Below are 23,419 nucleotides of genomic sequence, written 5' to 3' on the forward strand. Positions count from 1 at the left end.
CCTCTACTTGGGACATGGAGACCTCGTGGCAGGTCTCTGGGTTCTGGGGCCATGGCCGAACACCCAGGATTCTACAGTCCCACATGGAGGGAGTTTCTATTTGTGAGATGGTGTCTATGTAGCTCAGAATCTTCAATTTGAAATCCATCTCCCTCAACATCCCGAGTACCAGACTTTCTACTGCAGGAGACTCTTTTTAAGTTTCACAACAAACAAACAAACACACAAAAACAAACAAATTATTGAGGACCTTTGATGATTAGAATTAGTGGTCAACTTGGCTGAATCAAGAATCACTACATGCCCTTCTGGCTGGAGCCTTCTGCTTGAGCATATCACCAGCTTGTCTGCTCCTCTGAAAACATCACAATCTAAAGGCCTCCAGAAGTCCACTGCACACAGGGCAACTGACAGGAGCCTTGCATGGCTGCCCTCTGAGAGGCCCAACAAGCAGCTGAAAGAGTCTGATGTAGATACTAGCACCCAACCAATGGACAGAAACTGGGGACTTCTGTGGTTGAATTAGGGAAAAGCCAGAAGAAGCTGAAAAGTAGGACAGCCCCAAGGGAAGACTAGAAGTCTCAACTGACATGGAACCACAAGATCTCTCAGACACTGAGCCAACAACCAGGCAGCACACACCAGCTAATATGAGGCCCCTGAAACATATACAGCAGAGGACTGCCTGGTCTGACCTCAGTGAAAGAAGACGCACCTAATTCTCTAGACACTTGAGGCCCCAGAGAGTGGTGGGATTGGGGTGAGGATATCCTCTTGGAGATGGGGTAGAGTGGGGGAGGAGGTATGGGATAAGGAACAGTTGAGGGAGTGTGCGGATCAGGAGGGAGATGATAAAAAGGGATAAAAGAATAATAATACTAAAAGAGTCACTAGTAGTGGATCCTCTTGGTACAACTATCCGGAAATTTGTTAGGTTAGTTGTAGCAGTATAACTCACCCAGAATGTAGGCTGCACTTTCTGGTAATACCTAGATGTAAGGTCCCACAGAAAAGCTTTTTCTTTTTTCCCCTGTCTTTCTTTGTACCTTACTGACAGGCTAATCTATCTTGTCAAGAGTTTGTCTACTCCATTGTTGCTGAAACTATTGATGCCATCCTTCACTGATATCATGATTCAATGTTTATGATCATCAAGTGTGGAGTGCAGGACAATAAGTCTCCAAGAATCTTTCAGGTTGTTGGTACCAGATTTCAGATGCTGGATCACCAGTGTTCTGTACCAGATAGAGGATGCTGAAGCACCAGGATCCTGTACCAGATGGGGTATGCTAAAGAACCAACCTCCAGAATCATATGGTAGTGCCGTTTGTCTGAGCAGATATCTGTTCGAAGCTCCTCTAATGTTCAAACAGCCATTGTTGCCCACACAGATGACATTTGAATCAACCTATAAGTTTCATTTTAATATATATTCATTGTACATTCTCTTCCTACAGAGTCTCCTGACCAGGACAGGAAATGAACATCAGATTTTCCTTATGTGCAGTTCCAATGCATTGTTCTGAAATAGACCATAGGGATTCTTCAAAAACTATGAGGCAGATACAACTTAACATGCAACAAACTATTTCCAGAATGATCTCTCAAATTCCCCTTCCTGTGGCATTCCTTCTAAATCTCAGCAATTAAAATTCAAGCCTCAACTAAAATTTTTATGACTCAGTTTCCTTAGAAAATGGCTAATCATCTTTGCTGTTTTCTCTGTTTTTAAAGCGAATTTTAGGCATGTGTGTGTCTCTATGTGGTCTATGTGGGTATGTACACATGTGGGTGAGTGTGAAAGGCAGAACAGATGTTCCCTGACACAGGAGGAGCAGGCTTCTGTGAGGTGTCTGACTTGAGTGATGGGAATTGAACCCAGGTCCTGTGCAAGTGCAGCAAGCAGTCTTAACTGCTCAGCTATTTCTCTAGCATTCTACTGTTTTTCTTTTATTACTTAAAAACAAAATGTCAAGGCGTTTCTGCCCGCCACTTCAGACATGATGTCGTCCCTGTGAGGGATGTACACTGGACAGCCCCCAGGTCCTCCTCTGATGCTGCTGGGATCCCAGGCCATGTGTCACTTCTGCAAGCAACTCCTGGGGCTCTGAGACCATCTAACAGCACTTTGGTGGACGAGTTGGAGTCATCATTCGAGGCTTGCTTTGTTTTCCTTGTGAGTCAGGATTATGTCAATGGGACTGATCAGGAAGAAATTCAAACTAGTGTTGATCAGTGTATCCACATTTTTTGGAAATTGCAAGACAGACAGAATGTTTTTCTTACAAAAAAAGGTTGCACTTGTCTGTCCAGAAACCAGATCAAGTTATCAAAGAGGATGTCTCAGAACTAAGGAGTGAATTGCAGTGGAAAGATGCACTGGTCCAGATGCACTTGACAAAGTTGAGGCATAGGCAGCAGGTGCTGGAGGACATCAGTGTGCAACACAAGAAGCCAGTTGACATGCCTCAGGGTTCCTTTGCCTACCTCGAGCAGGCATCTGCCAACATTCCTGCACCTCTGAAGCACACCTAAGCATTCCTGCCTGTGGTGCAGCCCTGCAGTCTTGCCAGACACCTTTCCTAACAGACCTGGTGTATTGGAAGGAAAATGTTGGATAATGAGTTGGTATTAGTTTATGTCCCTATTTATAGGGTAGGGTTTCAGTATGAAGCCCGGAGGGCCTTGAACCTGTAATCCTCTGCCTCAGCTCCTTTATTACTCTAAATTCCAGAATACGTTATAAAATACCTGTATCTTTGATAAAGTTTTGTTTTGTCTTGTTTTTTTTTTGTTTTTCTTTTGTTTTAAATCTTAGCAGTATTAAATCTTTAGACTGTTAGAGTCATCACACACATTCTCACTTGGCCTTTGCTATTTGTTTTGACAACTTTTTGTGGCTTCATCTCCCTTGCTTTTCTTAAGCTATGAAATTGATGAAAAAATCTGAAGGAAAAATATGTTTAATAGTTTGAGAAGTCAGGGGATATAGAGTTTGGTTATCAGCCTTAATAATGACCAGTTGTAGAGTAGACAAATAGGTAAATGTGCTGTTCCAAAACTGAACTAACTCCTGAGAAATCTGACATAGCAGTGTGATGCTTCCAGGGTGGCACGAAGCAAGCATATTTCACAGGTGACTCAGAAGAGGTTAAAATATGCTGCTCATGTAGATTACAGGAGGATACTTATCTTAATGCTGGATTTTTATCTCAGCTAAGTTACATTTTCTGAGTCCTTATTCACTCTGCCTTGAAGTATTCAGGAATATGGTATGCTGAGTGTTCTCAGGCTGTGATGATCAGTGTAAGGATGGAGTCCCAGGGAAGGCTCGGTGAGGAATGAGGTCAAAGGCCTGCTTGGATTGTCTCTTTGTCTCTGAGTTTTATTTGCATGTTTTTTTGTTTGTTTGTTTTGTCCTCCCACCTCCCAAAGCCAAGCACCTCTCTTTACCAAAACAAATACTCTATACCTCTTAAACACTCAGTCCATCTCCAGCTTGTTTTTGTCCATTTTGGTTTCTGGAGCCTTGAAGCCTAGGTCACAGGCATTAACATCCACTCACTGCCTGTCTAGTCTGGGCACAGCCATCTGGTCTCTTAAGCTTCAGAATGCCTTTTCACTGCATCCCAGGTCACAGTGTTTTGTTTTTAGTTTTGATGAGTTTCTTAAATTCTACATATGCTTTCTGAATTGTGACTATGTTAATTGTTCTATTGTATGTCTGGTAGAATTAGGAATTTTCTTGATTATGCAAGATCTTATTATTTTCATGTATATGCTTGATTGTATGATATTTAGTGCATGGACCAATTAGAACCAGTCTGAGGCCATCAAATCCCTTTAATTAGAATATATAAATTAAACAGAGTGTTGAAAAATTTAGGCTGGCATGGCAGCATGCATGTCATCCAGCATTTGGGAGGTAGAAGAAGTAGGCTGAAAGTTTAATCTCGTCTTCAGCTACATAGCAAGTTTGAAGCTGTTGTAGGTTACATGAGATCTGCCCCCTTCCCCTCAACATCTGGCAAAAATAAAATCCTTAAAACTCATGCATTTTCTGAAGCACTGATTGACAGCTTGGACGTTGTTGGATTTTTTTTTTGGCTAAAACCTAGATAAACTGATTACATTTTGGCTGTTTTTTCAATAATAAAGAAGATGGCAAAAATAAAAAATATACCAGTATCCTCCATCCCTACATCAACAAAAATTCAAGGCTACAAAGCATATTTGGTTTTACAGACCAAACCTTGTTGACACAACACTTGACCCATCTACCAATAACATAGTCTAATATTTATAGGTTGTTGGTTCTATGCAACCAGAGAGACATCTGAATTCAGTTTATGTTTCAGGAGATTTGGGACAAAAAAGTTGAAAAAAATCCATCCAGAATTGTTACTGGATCAACCTGGAGCAGGACATAGATATATCACTGTGCACTGGTGATAGTGGGCGAGTGCCACCTTTGTGTGATATGCTATCATTATTTATATTATTCATAACTGCTTATTTAATGTAAATTGTGTTTGGAATGAGAAATGTCTTCAGAAAATCATGGTGCTGTTGGTGATGTCTGGAAGGTTATTGAACCCTCAGATAGTGGAACCTCCTTGCAAGAAATTGAGCATTGAGGCCATATCTTGAGGTGTTACAGCTCCTCTCTGCTTCTTGTTCAGCCCAGCCCTCCTGACAGGGATCAGTGTATTTTGACATAATGATAAGGAAAGTGCCTAAGACAATAGATATGTCTTATTGCTAAAAGAAAGTTGTTTTCTTGAGAATGGAAACCCTTGATATATAACAGTGCATTTTCATTTTTATACATCTATATTGTTTTCTGGTTTCTCCTTCAATACATTCCCCCCATCTTCCCTCCTCAAGGAGGAAGGAATCAGGATGGACAAACAGGTAAGGATAGAAAATGGAAGAAGTTCATCTTTTTATTTCTGTGTATCTGCATGTACACTCAAGAATGTTGATACTTCACATTGCAGAGGTGGGAATGACTTCACAAGTAAGAACACTGCATTCCAAGGATCTTCTTTCATAGCATTAAACAGCATGCACAGAATGCAGGGTAGATGTATCATTAGCACAGTGTTTTAGAAGATACTGTTCAATGTTTAAGATGCTGCTGCTTTAAGTAACCTTTTTTCTGTTGCCAACTTATATTTTTATTTGTTATTATTAAAACATGAATAGAGTTATAGATGGTACTAAAGTGAAATTGAATTGTGTGTATGATCTTGATTATTACAGTAAATGGTCTGCATATGGGGATTTGGAGCTTAAGATATTCACTTGTATTTATTGGCAAGATAAAATTCCTCTTTGGATTGAATGTATAACAACCTACTTTGTTTAAAAGATATAAACTATGAATTTTCTTTTATGTCTTTACTGGTACTTAGTGGTGATAACTCAGGATATTAACTTCATTTATTTTTCATATTGTAACCTATGATTTCTCTTAGCAAATAATGAGAAAAAATAGTGTGTTTTTCCTCTTAAATATGTCCCAGTCTCATTTCTCAAACATAAAACCCAAGGACAAATGGCTTCAAAATGAAGAGACTAAAATACAACAGTTCTTTAAAGTACAGCAGTACAGCAGTAAAGCACAGAGAAGCTCATCTTCTGTGTCTGTCCTCCGACTTCACATTATAACAATATACAAACCTGTGACTTTGCATCACCCTTTGGGCAGTCAGAGACAGACTGTTTGGTACAAGAAGACAGTGGACTCAGACACAAACCAGAGGTAAACTAGCAGCAGATCTTACATTTCAACAACAGTTGCTGGCATGTGTCTCAGTGGTAAACAATTGATTATCCAGCATATATCCTGTGTGTCAATTCCTAACAGCAATACTAAAATTTGCTTAAAATTAAAAATTAGGTTTGAAAATTTGTGCTATTGAATAATTGCACATAAGACTGAAAATGAAATGGCCTGAGATACAGGGCTGTGGGCCTGGAGTAATGCAGCTCTCTGTCTTGGGTCAGCAGTAGCACAATTCCTAGGATGCTGGGTCAATTTTTCATTTTGTAGAGTGACTAACCAGAAAAAGTCCTCTGGGTTGTCAACAGTAGAGTTCTAAGATGTCAGGAATAATAATAAAAACAGAATAGAGGAGACTGTCATAAGAATGAGGACTTGGCAATGTCCATCACGCACACAGAAACTGTAATTTTTTTTTTTTGGTCTAAATTTTCAATCAGGATCAATGTGAGTCTTTACCCATTGTCAATCTTAAGCCTGGTCTTCAATACAACAGTAGTTACTGAGACTTGTGGACTGACTGCCTCAAATGAATGTAGCTCTTTCTTTCTCAGATTGTACAAGGATATACGACAATCCCAGCCATAAACTGCTTTCGTATTGGATTACACACCCAGGCTAGTTGTGCTTTCATTCTGCTGTTGGTTTTTAATTTTTGGATGTTCTATACTTCTTTGTATCATATCCATCTACCACTAGATTTCCTGCTATTCCCATGAGGGTTCTCTATACCACATAGGTTCATATCTACATTCTGTTTGGTTGTTATTTATCATCTCTAGTCTAACCAGTGCCCCCTATATGGCCATTTGTTAGGTGCTATGCAAAGGAGCAAGAGTAACACAGTGAAACTGTTTCCACAAAGAAGAGTAACTCTCTCAACCTTAAAAGCAACTGACAATATCTCTTCCAATAAGAGTGGAGGCTTGGGAGCTCCCTACTACCTTTGCTGGAAGTTTGACTGGCTTAATTTTGAACAGGTCTTGTGCAGATAGCTACAGCTTCTGGAAATGATGTGACCAAAAGCTATGTCACATTCAGAAGTCCTGTTGATAATTGTTAACTTTTGTTTTCATTCAAAGATAAGGAATATCTTGTTCTCTGCTAGGTACTTCAGTTTATTGTTTTCAATTTCTGTCCTGAAATCTAATTTATCAATGGTGTAATTAAATTTAACAAAAGTTTGTTTTTTACAGATTACTTTTAGGATGTTTTCCAACATGTATGGTTAGAGACTGACTTTATATGACATCGTAACTCAAATGAATTAAGACTGCAAGGAATAGACTCTATTCTAAAAGAGATCACAGGGTTGTGACAGATCCTACTCTGAGAACAATGAAGAACAGTGGATTCAGTAAAATGCCACTCTCAGCATGGGGAACATGATGCTCTCAAGAAGTGATAGGGATAGAGGCCAGGGAGCCAGAGGACTCAATAGAAAGGTAAATCAGGTATCTCTTGAAAATATAATGCCAAGCTCACACTCCTGTTTCTACAGTGTTATCAGTGGAGCAGAGTTCCATTTTTTCCCTCCTTGTTTCTTAAAAAAGGAGGTCAGACAAAATTTGCAAATGATCTTATTGGTTAAGACTCACCTGTTTGGGATAGGATGTGGGAATAGTAAAATATATGATACAGCAGAGGAAAGGGCAATAATGGTAGTCTTAAAGTATAAGCAGAGATGTGGCGTTCACTGCTTCCTGTGGGGTAGAGATGTAGAGATGGCATTACAAAGGTGTTCTGCTTTTCCAGAGGACCTGAGTTCAGTTTCCAACATTTATGTTAGGTGGTAGACAAATGCCAATAGCTTCAAGAGATTATGGCCTGGAAGGGCAGATACCCTTGAATGTGTGCATGCACACAGACACATATACACACACATACTCCACATGTTTAAAAATAAAGTAAATCTAAAAGCTTATTAGGATGACCAAAATATCTGAGCCTACTTCCCTGTCTTAGCCCCAATTCATTTTCATGTCTTAAGACTAGTTCCTTGTTCTAGCCTAAAATTTATATTCCTTCCTGAAATTATTCCTTAGTTCTTGCCTAATATTTATATTCCTTCCTGAAATTATTTCTTTGTTCTAGCCTAAGATTTAGATTCCTGCCTGAAATTACTTCTTTGTTCTAGCCTAATATCAGATTCCTTCCTGAACCCCACTTCCTTGTCCTTAGCCAATGCCATATTCCTGCCAAGCAGCCCATTTCCTTGTCCTTGTCCCATGTAAGATTCTTGCCAAGCAGGTCGAAATGCTCTCCTCCTTTCTCTCTTTTTTATTTCATAAACAAGACTGAGCATGTCTTAGGTTGGTCATCCTGATTGGTCATTAGAAACAATGATCACAGGAGTGTTCACAGAACTTTGTTTATTGCCTTGCTTGTTCTTTGACTATTTGTGTTTATTGTCTTGCTTGTTCCTTGACTATTTGGATCCATTGTATTGCTAGTTTCTCAACCTAGAACTGACCTTAACATTTGCAGGTAATTAAAATGGTTTAAAAGCAAAAAGGAGGAGGGGGTGAGATAGGGGTTTTGTAGAGAGGGGAAATGGGGACAGGGGATGGCATCTGAAATGTAAATAAATAAAATATCCAATTTAAGAAAGAACTGAAAAAATTATAAAGTAAACCACTAACAATATTCCTCTTGAGTACAGGAATGCTCATTTATAAATAAGTTCAATAAATGAATAGATGGTGTAGTCTGAGATGATAATATTGAGAAAAAAAGAAGACAAATAGTTGCAAGTTGAAATAATGTCATTCTACTTTTGAAAGTACACTGTTCAAATAATTTTATACAGACTATAAATATGAAAGTGGAGAATCATTTTAAGGACAGTGTTTCTTTCAATTCCATTGTAATCAGAGTTGGGGGTTTCTTTTCTTAAGGTGCATCTTTCTCAACTCGAGGTACCTGTTTTTTTTTTCTTTTTAAAATTCAGTAGTGTTAAATTTCCAATATCTACTCATGATTTCCTATTGAGTAGTTATAAATTACATTGAAAGACTTGGTTATTCAGAAAACCATAATCTATAGATGTTGCTCAATCAATCTGTGTGCATTCATAAAATCATTTGTTTATATATATGAGGCAGAAGTGTTAGAAAAATTCCTTATTAGAATAATTAGCTACAGCTGAAGCCTGGCCAGGTGCCCAATAATATACTAATGAGTTTGACCCAAATGGTTTTTCTGTAAATGCAGGAAGCTGATCTTGAGAGTTCAAGTATATATTGACCTTCATTTTTCTTTAAAGACAAGGCCAACTACAATAGATGTCACCCTTCCAGGTCCTAATTTGACTTTTTTTCTTTTGTGTTTTGTGTGTGTGTGTGTGTGTGTACATGTATGTGTTTTAATATATGTCATAAATATTATGTGTGCATATGTATATTTCTTCATATATGTGCATAAATATGGATACATGAGTATGCATATGAGTATGATTGCATGTATGTTTGTGTTAAATAGTATATATTTGCAAAGAAACTCATCTGTCAGAATAGTTGTGTGTGTACATGACATATATATATATATATATATATATATATATATATATATATAATTCAGGATAAATTTGTTTTCTAGATCTTAGGTCTTCAGTAGTATCTAACTTATGTGAAATTATTTAAATTATTTATACAATTATAGTGGTTTGAAAGAAAATGTCTCTCTTAGGATTATAGGAAATGTCACTGATAGGGGTTGTGGCCTTGTTGGAGGAAATGTGTTACTGGGTAAATGTCACGCTTTCTGCCATGTCAATAGTGGACTAAACCTTTAAACTGTTAGCCAGCCCTAATTAGCTGTTTTACTTTATAAGAGTTGCTGTGGTCATGGTATCTCTTTACAGCAATAAAGCTCTAAAACAAAAGTTGGTACCAGAAGTGACATAGGGTCTCTGAAATCTAGATCTGTCTATTAATGTCTCATGGGTGCTGGAGTTATAGTTATACACCACCACAGAAGGTCAAACTGATTATCTCAGGGCAAATCTCCACCGAGCTTAGCTTAAAATTTGTTAAAAGGAATTAAAGAAAAACTCAGAGTTAGGTGTACTGGTCCATACCTTTAATCCCAGAATTCCAGAAGCAAAAGCAGGTAGATATCTGTGTATGAGGTCAGTTTGGGTTACAAATGGGGTTTCAGGGCATTCAAGCTTGTGGAATGATGGAAACCATTGAAAACAGAAAGCTGATGAAGCTGTAATGATGCAGAGTTTGGAATTTGCCCTCTGGTTTTCAGTCATGATTTAGTTCAGCATTTCCTCATTATATTCTCTTTCTTTCCTTTTGCAATAGTAATATATAGCCTGTCCCATTGTATGTTGCAAGTATGTAATCTCTTTCATTTTGATTTTATATGGAATTATTGTTAAGAGATGGTATAAGTCTCAGAAGTGACTCTGAACTGGGGAATTTTGAATGTGTTTGAGATGGGTATAAACTATGGGGACTTTTGAAGTTGGACTAAATGCACTTTTCATTATGATATGGCCACAAGCCTATGGGGGCCAGGTAGTGAAATGTGGTGGTTTGAATAAAAATGCCCTCCATGGAGAGTTGCATTATTAGAAGGAATGGCATTGTTACTGTAGGTTTGGCCTTGTTGGAGGAAGTGTGTTACCAAGGGTAGGCTTTGAGTTCTAAGATGCTCAAGCCAAACAAAGTATGGCAGACTCTTCCTGCTGCCTGCTGATTCAGATGTAGAATTCTCAGCTCCTTCTCTAGCTCCGTGACTTCCTGCATCCTACCATGTTTCATCCCCTGATGACAATGGACTAAACATCTGAAACTGTAAACAAGCCTAGTTTAAATGTTTTCTTTTAAAGGAGCTGCAGTGGACATAGTATCTCTGCAAAGTAATAGAAAATAATTAAGACAACAGTGTATAATGGGATTAGCGACTATGCTTTGACATGGAAGATAACTAAGAGACAATCATATAAGTGTTACAGCCCATTGATTGGCACATAATAACGGTCACATTAGTTCCTTTTATATTTTAAACATACACACTTGCACATATGGAAAGATGTGACTATATATATTTCTAGTACTAACATATAATTTACTTAAAATGTAGCCATTAAAATTAAGTCTAACATGTTTGTGTTTCAGATACTAAGCTATAGAGCAGAAAACATTGCACTGGAGATGAAAGATATTGATTTGTAGTTTCAAATCTTTTCTTTTGAGGACATAACCATTATCAAAAACATCAACAAGTTCTCCACTAGGGCATATTCTTCCACAACAGAGTCTGTAGTACCAGACATGAATTCTGTCCCATGGAGCAGGCTTTAAAACCAGTAAAAAAGAGCAGTGGGTTATATCCATGAACAACTTCCCCACACTTGTCTAGTGGTGGTTATGAGCAAGATACATTGTATCCTTGGGTGAAACTTTCAAAAAATAATAATAAAAGCAGGAAAAAAGAGAAAGTGTGCTATGATTTCAGTTTGAAAAGTGTAGCATGGTCTCTCTCTCTCTCTCTCTCTCTCTCTCTCTCTCTCTGTATGTGTGTGTGTGTGTGTGTGTGTGAGTGTGTGTGTGTGTGTATGTGTGTATGTGTGTGTGTATGTGTGGAGGTGTACGTGTGGAGGTGTATGAATGTATATGGTAGGGGAATGAGCACAAACTTTGTAAGGTTCCTATAAGGAGGCATAGAAAATACAGAAGAAGCAGCAAAGCCTGAAGAAAATAATTGCATTTAGATTCAGAGACTGTTAGGAGAATGAGCCAAACTGCATTCCAAAACAACAACAACAACAACAACAACAACAATAAAACCAGCCTAGGCACATAGGTAAGATGAGGAGGCCAGAATGAAGGGCTGCCTCAAGATTTCTTGACAAATTGATGGTCTGATTTGTTGTCCAGGGATCAGTTTCTAAAACTAACAAATCTTTATATCAAGAGAAAGAGAAGTGACCAATGGTCACACGTTTAACAACTATCCAATCATAAAGTGCTCATGCTCTCTTGAGATAAAGAAAAACAATGTAGTATAATTAGTAAGTTATGTTTGTGTTACTGTAGTAAAACATCATTGAAAGAGTAACTTACCCAGGGGTTTACTTTAGCTTAATATTCCAAAGGATGAATGAATCAATGATAGAAGGGCAGCATGATGGTAAGGATCAGGTAAGGTCTTGGGAGGAAAAAGCACAGAGATTACATCTAAACTCTAAACATTAGGCTGTGGGGTGGGGCGGGGGAGAGAATTGGAAGTGCCTTGAGGATTTAAGCTCTCAAAGTGCTCTCCCAGTGATGTGCTTCCTCCGAAAGACTACTCCTAAAGTTCCACAAACACCGCTATCCACTAGGGACCAAGTGATCAAATACTTGAGTCTATGGGAGGCATTTCATTCATATTCAAACAACTCGAGCTAGGGACTCAAGATTACACATGTCTGTTTCTCTGTAAACAATCAAGTAAGTCATAAGATGAGGTAATGTAATGTATTTCTAACTGTGCAAAGATGGAATGATGAGCCTTGTGTTCAGAGAAATGAAAGATGGATGGTATGTGCCTGCAATTGGGTATCACCATGCCTTCAAATTACAATTCTAGTTTATTGTTTCTTAATATCCCTTTTTTGGTAAGCCTATTGGTCATTTATAACTTGGCTTCCTCTTTCCCAGTTTACTGGCAGTTTCTGGGTATGCTGCACTCCACATTATTGAACCTAATTAATGACATACATTTATTTGGTTGATAAAACACTGTGACCTCTCTAATTGCATGCAGACACCATGTCATCCTCTCTTTTTACACTGAGGATCACCAAATATTACATCAATAATGATAAAAAAAGAATTTAGATATGCTGAGGGCAGTATTATAATGGAACCAAAATCTAGGCACTGAGCAGCTATTTCTGGGTCCATGCACTCGTGTGTATGCATGTGCTCATGTGCACATGCGAGTAAGCATCTATATAGGCTTGTGTACACACAGATGTCCATATATATGTAGGAATACCATATGTGTGCCTGTCTGTATGGCACAGAAAGAACAACCTCAGGTGCTGTTCTCAGCACCTTATTATAGGTTGTTTTCTGAAATAGAGGATCTCATTATAGCTCACTATAGCTCAGGCTCCCTGGTCAGGGAGCACCAGGGATCTGCTTTTCTCCCTTTTCTACCCAGTTTTGGGATTACAAGAGTGTGCCATTATATGAATTTTTTTCAATGTGGATTTTGTTGATCAAATTTAGGTTTGAGTGTTTGTGAGGCAAGAACTTTAACTCCTCCAGTGAAAAATAACGCCAATTATCAGGAAAAAGTCTGATTTACCAATTCACACAGGGTTGGGATGTGGGCTCTTAAGGTGGATATGGAGGAGATAAATACTATCCCCAAACATGTGTGATTTATAAATCCTTCTTTATTTGATTTAAATGTATCTGAGGCAGGTAGAACCAAGAATGATGCTCACTCTCTGACAGAAAATGATGCATAGGATCCAAAGTTATGTGAGATCTCCTGGGAAACATAACACTTATTCTAGGAACAACTTATACGTTCCTAGTACACAAACATGAAAGGTATCCGGAATGAAGAGAGTCTGATTATATAGACCTCAGAAGTTTTAATGTACAAGTCATGCAAAGCAAATTAAATTTTATAGCTGTCACTACCACCCCATTGATTAAAAAGGGTATTTAAGCAAACCCATCTCCTCTCTGTGCTTTAGTGTCTGCTCGGGACAGAAAGGATGATATTTCCTCTTAAAAAGGGAACTTCAAGCAAAGAGCAGCAGCCACAGGCAGAGAAATATTCAAGTCCAAAGAAAGGGCTCAGTTAGCAGTAAATATAACATTGTGGTGATAATATACTGTGAATACTGCTAAGTAAGAAGATGATATGTAAACTGTGGGGACATTTGAATCAAAAAGCTGTAACATGATAGCACTTCTGTCTTACCACCAGAACCTTTGTTGACTTGAAATTCTGTATTTTATATTCATGATAGAGGTGTTCCTTTACCTAGGAATGGTCAGCACTAACATTATTGTTCATGAACACTTTTTATGTGGTTCTAAACTAAATGTTTACTCTGACAAGACATTATATTACTGCTGTTACATGTCTGTGCATGTGTGTTAGTTTGATGTATGTGAGTATGTGCACCCATGCAGGAACAAGTAGAAGAATTCTGTAAATTGCTCCTCAACTTTTCTTTTGAAAAAAAAAAAAAAACTGTCACTAACCCCAAAGCTCACTATTTGTCTTTGATTGTTGGTCAGGTTAGCGGTCCCTGGGCATCTTCCACGGTCTACCCCTCAACTGTGAAGTTATAGGAACATACTGCCTGACTCAGCTTTTAAATGGATATTAATCATTCTAACTAATGTACTTTTGTTTACAGCTCATGGAGCCATCTCTCCAAGTCCTTAGAAAGTCCTTGTCTTACTGCAGAAGAAGACAGAACAGAGCTCACAGCTGAATTCCCAATCCACCACTGTCAATGTTAATATGGTATTGTTTGAAAAGTATATCTATGCCAGAGAGAAAAAACAGATTTCATTTGTAGAAATACTAGTTTTAAAACAAAACAGTCAACACCTCTGTGAGTTCCCTGTGCCAGAGTATGGACTGTGCTGTGTTACAGCAGTATTGATGGAGGTGGTTGACATGCTGGATGACAGAGGGAGATCTGGTTCCAGCAGTGCCCAACCATTGCAAACAAGATTCTCTTGTATGGAAAATACAGCCAGCTGACAGCCATGTCCTACAGCCTCTGTGGAATGACTGGCTGCTTCCCTAATGTAGTGCATTTTGAGACATTTCTGGACTCTAGATGATGATTATTTTGGGGACAGACTAAAAATAAAAAGCTGGCAAAGTACTTCAATATGTTCTACTTTTCCTTATAAAATTTTCTCCTTACTTGTCCTAAATCACAACTGTGATTCGTGAGGTAATTCTGGCTACAGCTATGAGAAAATAAAATACTATAAATGTTAATGTCACAGAGACAGGTCCAGGGATTCTCTTTAATAATTTGAAACTATCAATAATTTTTAAGTTAGCCAGAATTATAGTCAGATGAATTCAACCTTCCTTTTCTACCCTCCACTAATCTCTCCAATTATGAATGATTAGATTAAAAATAGCAGGAAAACCCACTGTATTATATTCACTAAATATCTTCCATTTTACAGAAATTCTTTAGCAATTAAATAACATGAACAGGACAAAAAGACACACTGGAAAGCAATTATAACCCTGGGAAAATTGTATGTCATTTCTCAGTTAAAAGGCTGGAATGTTTCAAAATGGTGCACAGATATTTGTGGTGGAGGAGGAAGCAGCTGAGAACCAGGGCATTTCACTATGATATCTTCACAATCCACAAGATGTTGATGTGCCAATCCATGGTAACATCAATTATAATTGCATTTATTGCTGGTGCTTTTCTTTCCTTTCTCTTAACATTTCCAATATTTTATTTTATAAGTTGAATGGTCCTGGCAATGAGTAGGTTTGAAATTAAATTTTTTTCTCTCATTTTTTAATGTGTGTGTATATCCTTCTAGTACATGAATAATTACATGCTCATATGTCTGTTTGCATTTGTGTATCTGTACATGTGGAGGCTCAAATGTGCTGTTAGCTTTTATTGAGCTGGCATGTCTCAATTGAATCCAGAGATTGCTGATTTACTGTGTTAGCTGCCCAGTGTGGACCCATGGAACCACTGTCTGTAGCTCAGCAGAGCCTGAATTACAGGGGCCTACAACATCTACTTAGCTTTTCTCAGATTCTAGAGCTCTGAACTTCTGACTTAACACTAGCATGGCCATGGACCATCTTTTTGACCCAGTTAAGGGTTTCCTCAGCCCCTGCTCACACAAGATTAAGTTTAGCATAGATGGCATAATAATTTTAAAATCTCCCATGAGGCACTTTCCTCAGGATAGAAGACAAAATATTTTCTACAAGAGCTGTAGCTCTATCTTAGGTGGTTAAAGTCATAGGTTTGGAAGAGAAAAGGATAAAAAAAAAATAAGTTTTGGTTAAGGATTCCAGACACAGTTTTTCAAGTACTAACATGCAGTGTGCTTTCCTTAGAGTCTGCAAAATTGTTCAGAATAGAATCTGGCTTTTTCATTTGTGTGTGTGTGTCTGTGTCTGTGTGTGTATCAGTAGGTATGTGTCTTTGAGGCCAGAGGTCAGCATCAGGTTGTTGTCCTAAATTTCTTCCCAGTTTAATTTTTGAGATGGGATCCCCTACTGAGTCTGGAGCCTGCCATGTTCTTTTTACCCCATAGCTTCCCAACACTTAGTATTAATCTATTCTTTACATGAAATTTTAATTTAGTGGTAAATACAAAAACAGTTAAGATGGGGATGACTTCTAATTGACAGGAATAACATTTATCATAAATACTGTCATGGTTCTGGCTACATATGGAGTTTCCAACTGCCTCTGATGAATCTGCTCCACAGTTCCATGAATTGAACTTGGATATACAAGGCCCAGGGACATTGGTGATCTTTTTTTTCTCTATTTTTTTTCTAACTTATCTCTTCAGGGAAGGACACTTCCTGGCTCATTCAGACCTCTGGAATCTGCTAAGCCCTTGGGATAGCACTGGGAGCTAGGGAAATGCACTGCATATCTTTACTCAAGAGAATAGTGATGGCTCATGAAAGAGTTTGGAGTCACATTTTCCTTAGGGACATGCCAAATTATGCCCTTCCATCTCAAAATGACAATTCTCATCTGACTTGCTCATTTACATTCATTTCCCTTATGACAGCATGCACTAGTTACTGGATTCAGAAGAAAGGCCACTGTGACAAGTGGCTAGGGTCTCCACTGTATGAGGCATTATGGTTCTGCTTTCATAAACAAATTAAAACTTTGAATATTCAAGTGCCTGCTCAAGTTCACAAAACTGCAATCAGCTCAGATACTTCAAAGGTCATTAGTTACCTTTTATTTTCTTGGTTACCATCTTAAAGGAATTTAATGTAGAGATCATGTCAATCCTTTCAAAATATCTTTTCTCAATCTGAAACAATATTGAAGTGCTGAGAAAATAGAAAGTAATTTCTATACACACTTTCTTCAGTACCATTACACTATAACCTATTTATTTGTTTATTTAATACAAGAAGAGCTACAGATTCCAGTATACTACTAGATCCACTAATCAACCAACAGATTTGCAGGACTACTGTATAGCTGTGTTTAACCACATATGGGAGAAGGAATTTAAAGGAGTACAAAGCAATCTGTGACTGAACTTAGGCCTCCTCCCTTAGAACAGGAGTCTGATTTCTGGCTTAGTTTGGTGCCTCATTTTTCTTCTTTCTTCCTATAACTAAGGCAGAAGACACACTACAGCAGTAAAAAGAAAACTATCTCTAAGTTAGGTTTAGGTCTATGTTGTAGAGCAGTTTCCTTTCAATGGAAGGATAGGGGAAGGTTCTGTGACTGGAGACATAAATCAAATGTCACATGGCTGAGAAAGGTGAGACAAAATTCATTAGGGCACAGGTTAGAAACACAAGATAAACCTACTGGAAGGGAAGACATCCAGCAGATTTCCTGAGAAGAGATTCTCAGTTGTGCTGAGCTGCCTACAGAGTACAGAGAATCATCAAATGCTGGCATGGGCTTCTGGTTATGCGGCTGCTATTGAGCCATCCTGTTCCTGTGTGTACCCTTCACCGCACTCTGACAACTAACCTCAATAAACTCATGGGCTCACTAAGTTGGACTCTATTAGAAATTCCACTATGCTCTGCCCTTGATTCTCTAACTATGGTGATTCAATATCATGTAACAATTTATACTACAGCTCCTGCCAAGGTCCAACATATGGTTTTGTTTGTTTTCTTGAAAAACATGAAATTTTCTGACTCAGGAACAATAGTATGGCTTGATCAGTGACCCTTACTGAATTTATTGGCCTAAAAAGATTTCTTTGGATTTTAAGGATTATCCTAGATGATGAGGCTGTGGACCCTGATGTTGACATGATGTGTACTGTGTAAAAATTATTCTTGTATTTTTCAAATGCTGATTTCTCTGCTCCCATATATTGTTGCCATCTGCAAATGGCATTGTAATGGTTATTTTAAGAACCTTCTGGCTTAATTTTGTGTAAATATTGCTCTCTGTACATTCTCTTATTTGTTAGTAAAACCTGATAAGCCAATAACTGAGTAGAGAAGAGAATAGGGATGAACATCTACCCTGGAGTCCAGGGGTAGGGGCAAGTAAGATTTACCACAGAAAGCATGTGTCCTAGAGACACAATGAGAAAAACACTTGGAACAGAGAAAACCAAATGAATACTAAAATGCAAGTATCTCAGGGATTTTGTTGGAGGGATAGCCACATTAGCCTAGAGGATTAGCATAGATTAATAAATGTTCATATTGCTATAAAGCCTGTTAAACAACTTTATGCTTTGTCCAATTTATTTGAGAGGTAACTGGGATAAAGTGAAAAACCTGTCACTTATAAAGTGCATTAACCCTCTGAGCTTCTTAATGCCAGTCACTGGGATGTTCTTGTCTCCATACTGCCTGTCTGGAATCTTAAGATTCAGGCCTCACCTGACCTCTTTGAGGCTAAGCATCAGCTTTGCACTACTGAAATGATCTCAACAAAATTGAAAGTTCAAAAAGCAAGACATTTAGAGAGGTCACCCATTCACTCACGAGTGTGGTGGTTAGAGCTTTGGTACTCCCACAATTCATTCTGATTGGAGCTCTTGCATAATTTGGAATGATCACTGAAATATCCAGATTGAGAGTGAATGATGGCGACATGCTTCAGTCTGGAACCCCAGCAGTGATGAGGAAATATTATAGAGAACTCTCACTGTTTTTAGAACTAGCCTCACATGATTATGTTTTATTTATTTATTTATTTATTTATTTATTTATTTATTTATTTTTGATGTTGAGATCAGAATACAATTTTGGGGGATTTCTTCTCTCTTACTATGTAAGTTCTAGAAGTCAAATCTTGCTTGTCAGGATGGTCAGCAACCACATTTAGTTTGAGCTTAATGGTTGTAGTAATATTTTTGATATTCACTTCCTTCAGGATTCAGAGTATACACAAGAGTTCTATACATATGTAAATTAACAGCAGATTTATTTTACAACCGACATCATTACCATAGGTTACAAATTCTCCTTTATAGACCTATGATTGGCTTAGACATCAATTAGGCAAGCTCTGAATTTGAGCAAAAGTACAGCAATGACAAACGCCATATAATTCTAGGCTTATTTTTGTGCCTAATAGGAAATATGAGTTTGAGTTATATAATGTGTCTTGAATTATTATTTTTATGTCTGTATTTTCATAGGTACTTGAGAACAAACCTAAATATATTAAAATTACAGCCTTTCTTATGTGGCTATAATTGTCAACTTGAATCTGCCCAAGTTACCTGAGAAGAGTCTCATCTGGAAGAATGCCTAGATCTGATTGACCTGTAGGTATGTCTGAGTCAATTGTCTTGATTGTTAATTGATGTATCGAGCACATCCCCCTATGAGTGACACATTCCTGGGCAGATGTCCTGGGCTGTATAAGAAAGCTAGTTAAGCACAAACCTGTGAACTAGTCAACAAGTGGTGCTCCCATGTGGCTTCTGTGTCAGTTCCCGGCTTGTCCTCCCATAAAAACAGACCATGACCTGGAAGTGTGAGCTAAATAAATCCTTTCCTGTCTTAAGTGGGTTTCTGTCCAAGTGTTTTGTCACAGTATCAGAAAGGGAAAGCAGAGCACTGCCCTATATAAAGTCAAGCTCTCCATTTCCCTTTTTCTCATTCCTCACCTGCCTTGTTGTGTTCTCATTCCTTACAGCATCAGGTGACCCTTGCTTTCCTTATCTCCCATGAGTCAGAGTCTCAGTAGGTGACATAAGTATTATTCTATTCTCCAAGTGCTAAGTCCCATAAGGTGGCTGGGGTCATGTGAAAGGAATAAGGTTTTGTATGAAGACTCCTGAGTAATATATTTACCCTCTTTGAACTTTGTTCTCTTTGGCAAAAATGAGGACATCAGCCTTTTATAGCAACACTGCTTCTAAGAGAATAAAATGGGAGGATACATAAATGATTCAGCCAATTATCAGATACCTGTAAATGATCCTTCGTTTTCCTTGTTCAGACAGACAGATGCAAGTTCTGTAATCTTTAGAAATTGATATTTATAATATTATTTTCTCCTTTAGAAGTGATGAGCATACCTAAATGTGCTCCAGTCTGTGAGGATGGAATGACCCACAATTAAGGCAACTGTTACATGTTTTGACCTAGTATGAGACACTTGAGTTAGCTTTGAAAATGATGGATGACTGAATTAATTCTTTACTCACAGTACTAATCAACTCTGGAACTCTGGAAAGGGAAGGAGAACAAAAGGAGCTGCTTACCATTGTTCTCCTATACTGATACTGATACTGATACTGATACTGATACTGATACTGATACTGATACTGATACTGAGATTTTGACTCTAAAGAACTTTGGGGGCAAAACAGGGAGAGAGGAGAGAGAGAGAGAGAGAGAGAGAGAGAGAGAGAGAGAGAGAGAGAGAGAGAGAGAGAGAGAGAGAGAGAAACACTGAAGGGAATCTGAGTTACAGTCTGAATGCAGATGTCAGAAAATCAAGTCAAAACTTGATAACCTAGCGAGTAAATTCTGCCTCTTGCCTGTGATTCACAACCCATTTAGGGTTTTAAAAATATATGATAAGGAGCTGACAAAGATGGTTCAATCAGGAAAGTGCTCGACTCAGAGCCATGAGGACCTGAATTTGATTCCCTAGAACCCATATGGAAAAGCCAAGTATTGTTTCTTGAAGCTGTAATCTTAGCACTGGAGGTTTGGGTTAAAGGTAGAAACAGGTACATCCTTGGGGATCACTTGTCACCCATAAAGAATTGTTGAATTTAAGGTAAATATAAAATATCTTGTACCACATCCCAAGGTGGATGCCACTTGATGAATGTCACCTAAAGTGGTCTCCTAGTGTCCATACCCATGCAGACACATGTTCTTATACAGCAGCCTGCATGCTCCCATCTGCACACACATGAACAAACTCAGAAACATTAATAAAAGAAAGAGCATAAGCCATGGAGATGCTTCTGTCAGTCACAGCAGTAGAAACTACCACCTAGAGAGAACCCAATATCCTAAGACAGAACCTTGACCTGCAAAGCAGTTATTTTTCACAGAATGAATGGACTCTATAAGACTTTACGTCACCAGGTCCATTCCTCAACCCTCAGTGTAAACACTCAAAGTGTAAAAATGCCACAGCATCTGAAAGAGGCAGGAAGAAGGCTTTGCAGTCTAAGTGAAGACTACTCGTTTGATTTTTGTTCTTCTTCAGGGAACATGTGTTTGAATCCACTAAGGAGCTTCAAATTCCAGTCTTAGCCTAGTTTATCTGGCCTTACTGATCTCTTTAGCTTGATGTCTTCTCTCCATTCCTTCTCATCATTTCACATCAAGGAACATTGAGTGAGTGCATCACAGGGAATAGCAGTTGTCTCCTCTCTCCTTGGCCTTGGAATGCTGTGCCTCCTTTCCTATTCCTGGAATCCCTACCACCTTTGTCAAAGGAATAACTTTTGTGAGGTATTACAGTAGTGGTAATAGATTTGAAAAAGACCATTACCCTGAAAGGAGACTGGGAAGCACAAGAAGCCATCAGTGAATGTACTTGGAAATCAGCAAATGGGTCTGGGAAGGAAAAATCTTCACCCCACCTTTGCTGTGTGACAATTCTGATCACCAAATTTAACCCACAATGAAAGCTCCAACATTCCCAGGCATCATTCTCTACACAGCCCCTACAGCTGTCTATCATAATACCTAGCCTCATTGATCATATTTGAGAACATTGATATCTCTTCTCACCTTTGCTATCAATTCATGTAGGCAAGCTAAAACACTTAAGCTTATTATGATGGTCCTGTGCCTTACAGTCACTCACGATCTTGTCTGATGAATGATAAATGCTGAACTGGAATCCTCTTACCTCACAATGTTTTCACCTTTTAGTTCCCATTAATAATCATAATCATATTACCTCATTCACTGGGTCTCTTGAAAACACAAAGATGACCACAAACTCCCCTTCCCCAAGCAAGATTATCTTAAAGGCCTTCAAAGACTATTTTCTTCAACAATAGTTCCTAGAAAAAGCTATCCAGTGTAGGCAGAGTTTTCTATCTTTTGTTTAGAGTTTTAATTTCCCTTCTGTTACTCATATAACAACTACAGTTTGACTCCAAATGGGAATTTTGACTGTTTGAACATAAAGAATGTTACATTTGTTCTGCCTATTTCAAAATAACTCATTTTAATTTTAAACCACTGCCACTGCCATCCCAAGAATAAAGCAAGCCAGACAAATACATTTGTGTCTATAAATAAGAGATGTGTAAAATATCAACAGTGCTTCCACTATTGGATGTCTGAAGGGTCACTTCTTTGTAAAAGATTACAGTTAATAATTAAATACATCTAGGCATTACAAGGAACAAGGGCAGGGAGACAGCGCAATTGGTAAAGTATCTTTGCATGAATATTAGGACCTGAGTTAACGGAACCCACATAAAAAGTGGAGGGCAAAATGACATAATGGGTAAATGCACTAGCTTCCAAACTTGAGAATTTTCTTTTGTTGCCTTAGACTCACTTGGAGAAGAAGAGAATTGATTCTTATAGGTTGCCCTTTGATTTCCAAATACATGATATTATCCATGCACATACATACATATAGTAATAAATACACTGTTAAAAAAATAAAACCTGGTCTTACTAGTACAGGAGTATAATCTTAGTGCGGATAAGGTATTGACAAGTAGGGTGATGGATCTTCCTGGCTGGCCAGTCTGATTAAACTGAGATAGTTTCGAAAATCAAGGTGACTAACACCCTGAGGACATCATCCAAGGCTGACTCTTAGCTTCTTTATATATATGTATATATATGCATGCACACCTATAGAGCCGTGAATATGCACACATGCTGAAAATAAATAAAACAAGTCCATGTCTATCTTTTATTTCCTAACAATATCTGGACTTTAAAATCATGTCCTATGTTATGTGACTGGATCTGTTAAAATCTTTGACTTTGAATACATTTTTTAGTAAATTTTATTAACTTAAATACTAATTAGACATTTCTTCTATATTCATTTTATTTAAATATAAAATTTTGAAGATCTTCATTATATAAGTAGATAAAAGAGAACATTCTCAGTTTATTTTGTATCTATATAGATACTGTTTTCTCTTTGAATAAAAAGGGAATCTCTTGTCATTTATAACTTCAAAATAGTATTCAGGTAGAATTATTGCTTTTCAGAGTCATGTTTAACAATAAGGACAATATCTTTACTTGGTGAGATGGCAGATAAATTAGATTAGCGTATGAACCTGAAACCTTGAGCAATACCCAGGATACACATGAAGTTTGAAGGACAGAGTCAACCCTACAGTGACTTTTTGTTTGCGACTCAGGTGCCATGGTATGTTCAATCTCTCCAATAATAATAAGGGAATTTAAAAAAATAATACTGTCTTGAACTATCTAGGTTTTAGCAAGCCAAGA

The 23,419-nt window shown here is 37.9% G+C and overlaps 1 protein-coding gene and 1 pseudogene across 1 annotated transcript in view; one reads left to right on the forward strand and one right to left on the reverse strand.

Annotated features, from left to right (window-relative positions):
* LOC114609463 (contactin-associated protein like 5-2) overlaps positions 1–23,419 on the reverse strand; it is a 737,464-nt gene that overhangs the window by 579,796 nt on the left and 134,249 nt on the right. The gene's annotated exons all lie outside the window — the stretch shown is intronic.
* LOC114609464 lies at positions 2,001–2,535 on the forward strand (annotated as a pseudogene).

Source organism: Grammomys surdaster, unplaced genomic scaffold (assembly GCF_004785775.1).
Source record: "Grammomys surdaster isolate TR1022 unplaced genomic scaffold, NIH_TR_1.0 125973, whole genome shotgun sequence".
Taxonomy (NCBI): domain Eukaryota; kingdom Metazoa; phylum Chordata; class Mammalia; order Rodentia; family Muridae; genus Grammomys; species Grammomys surdaster.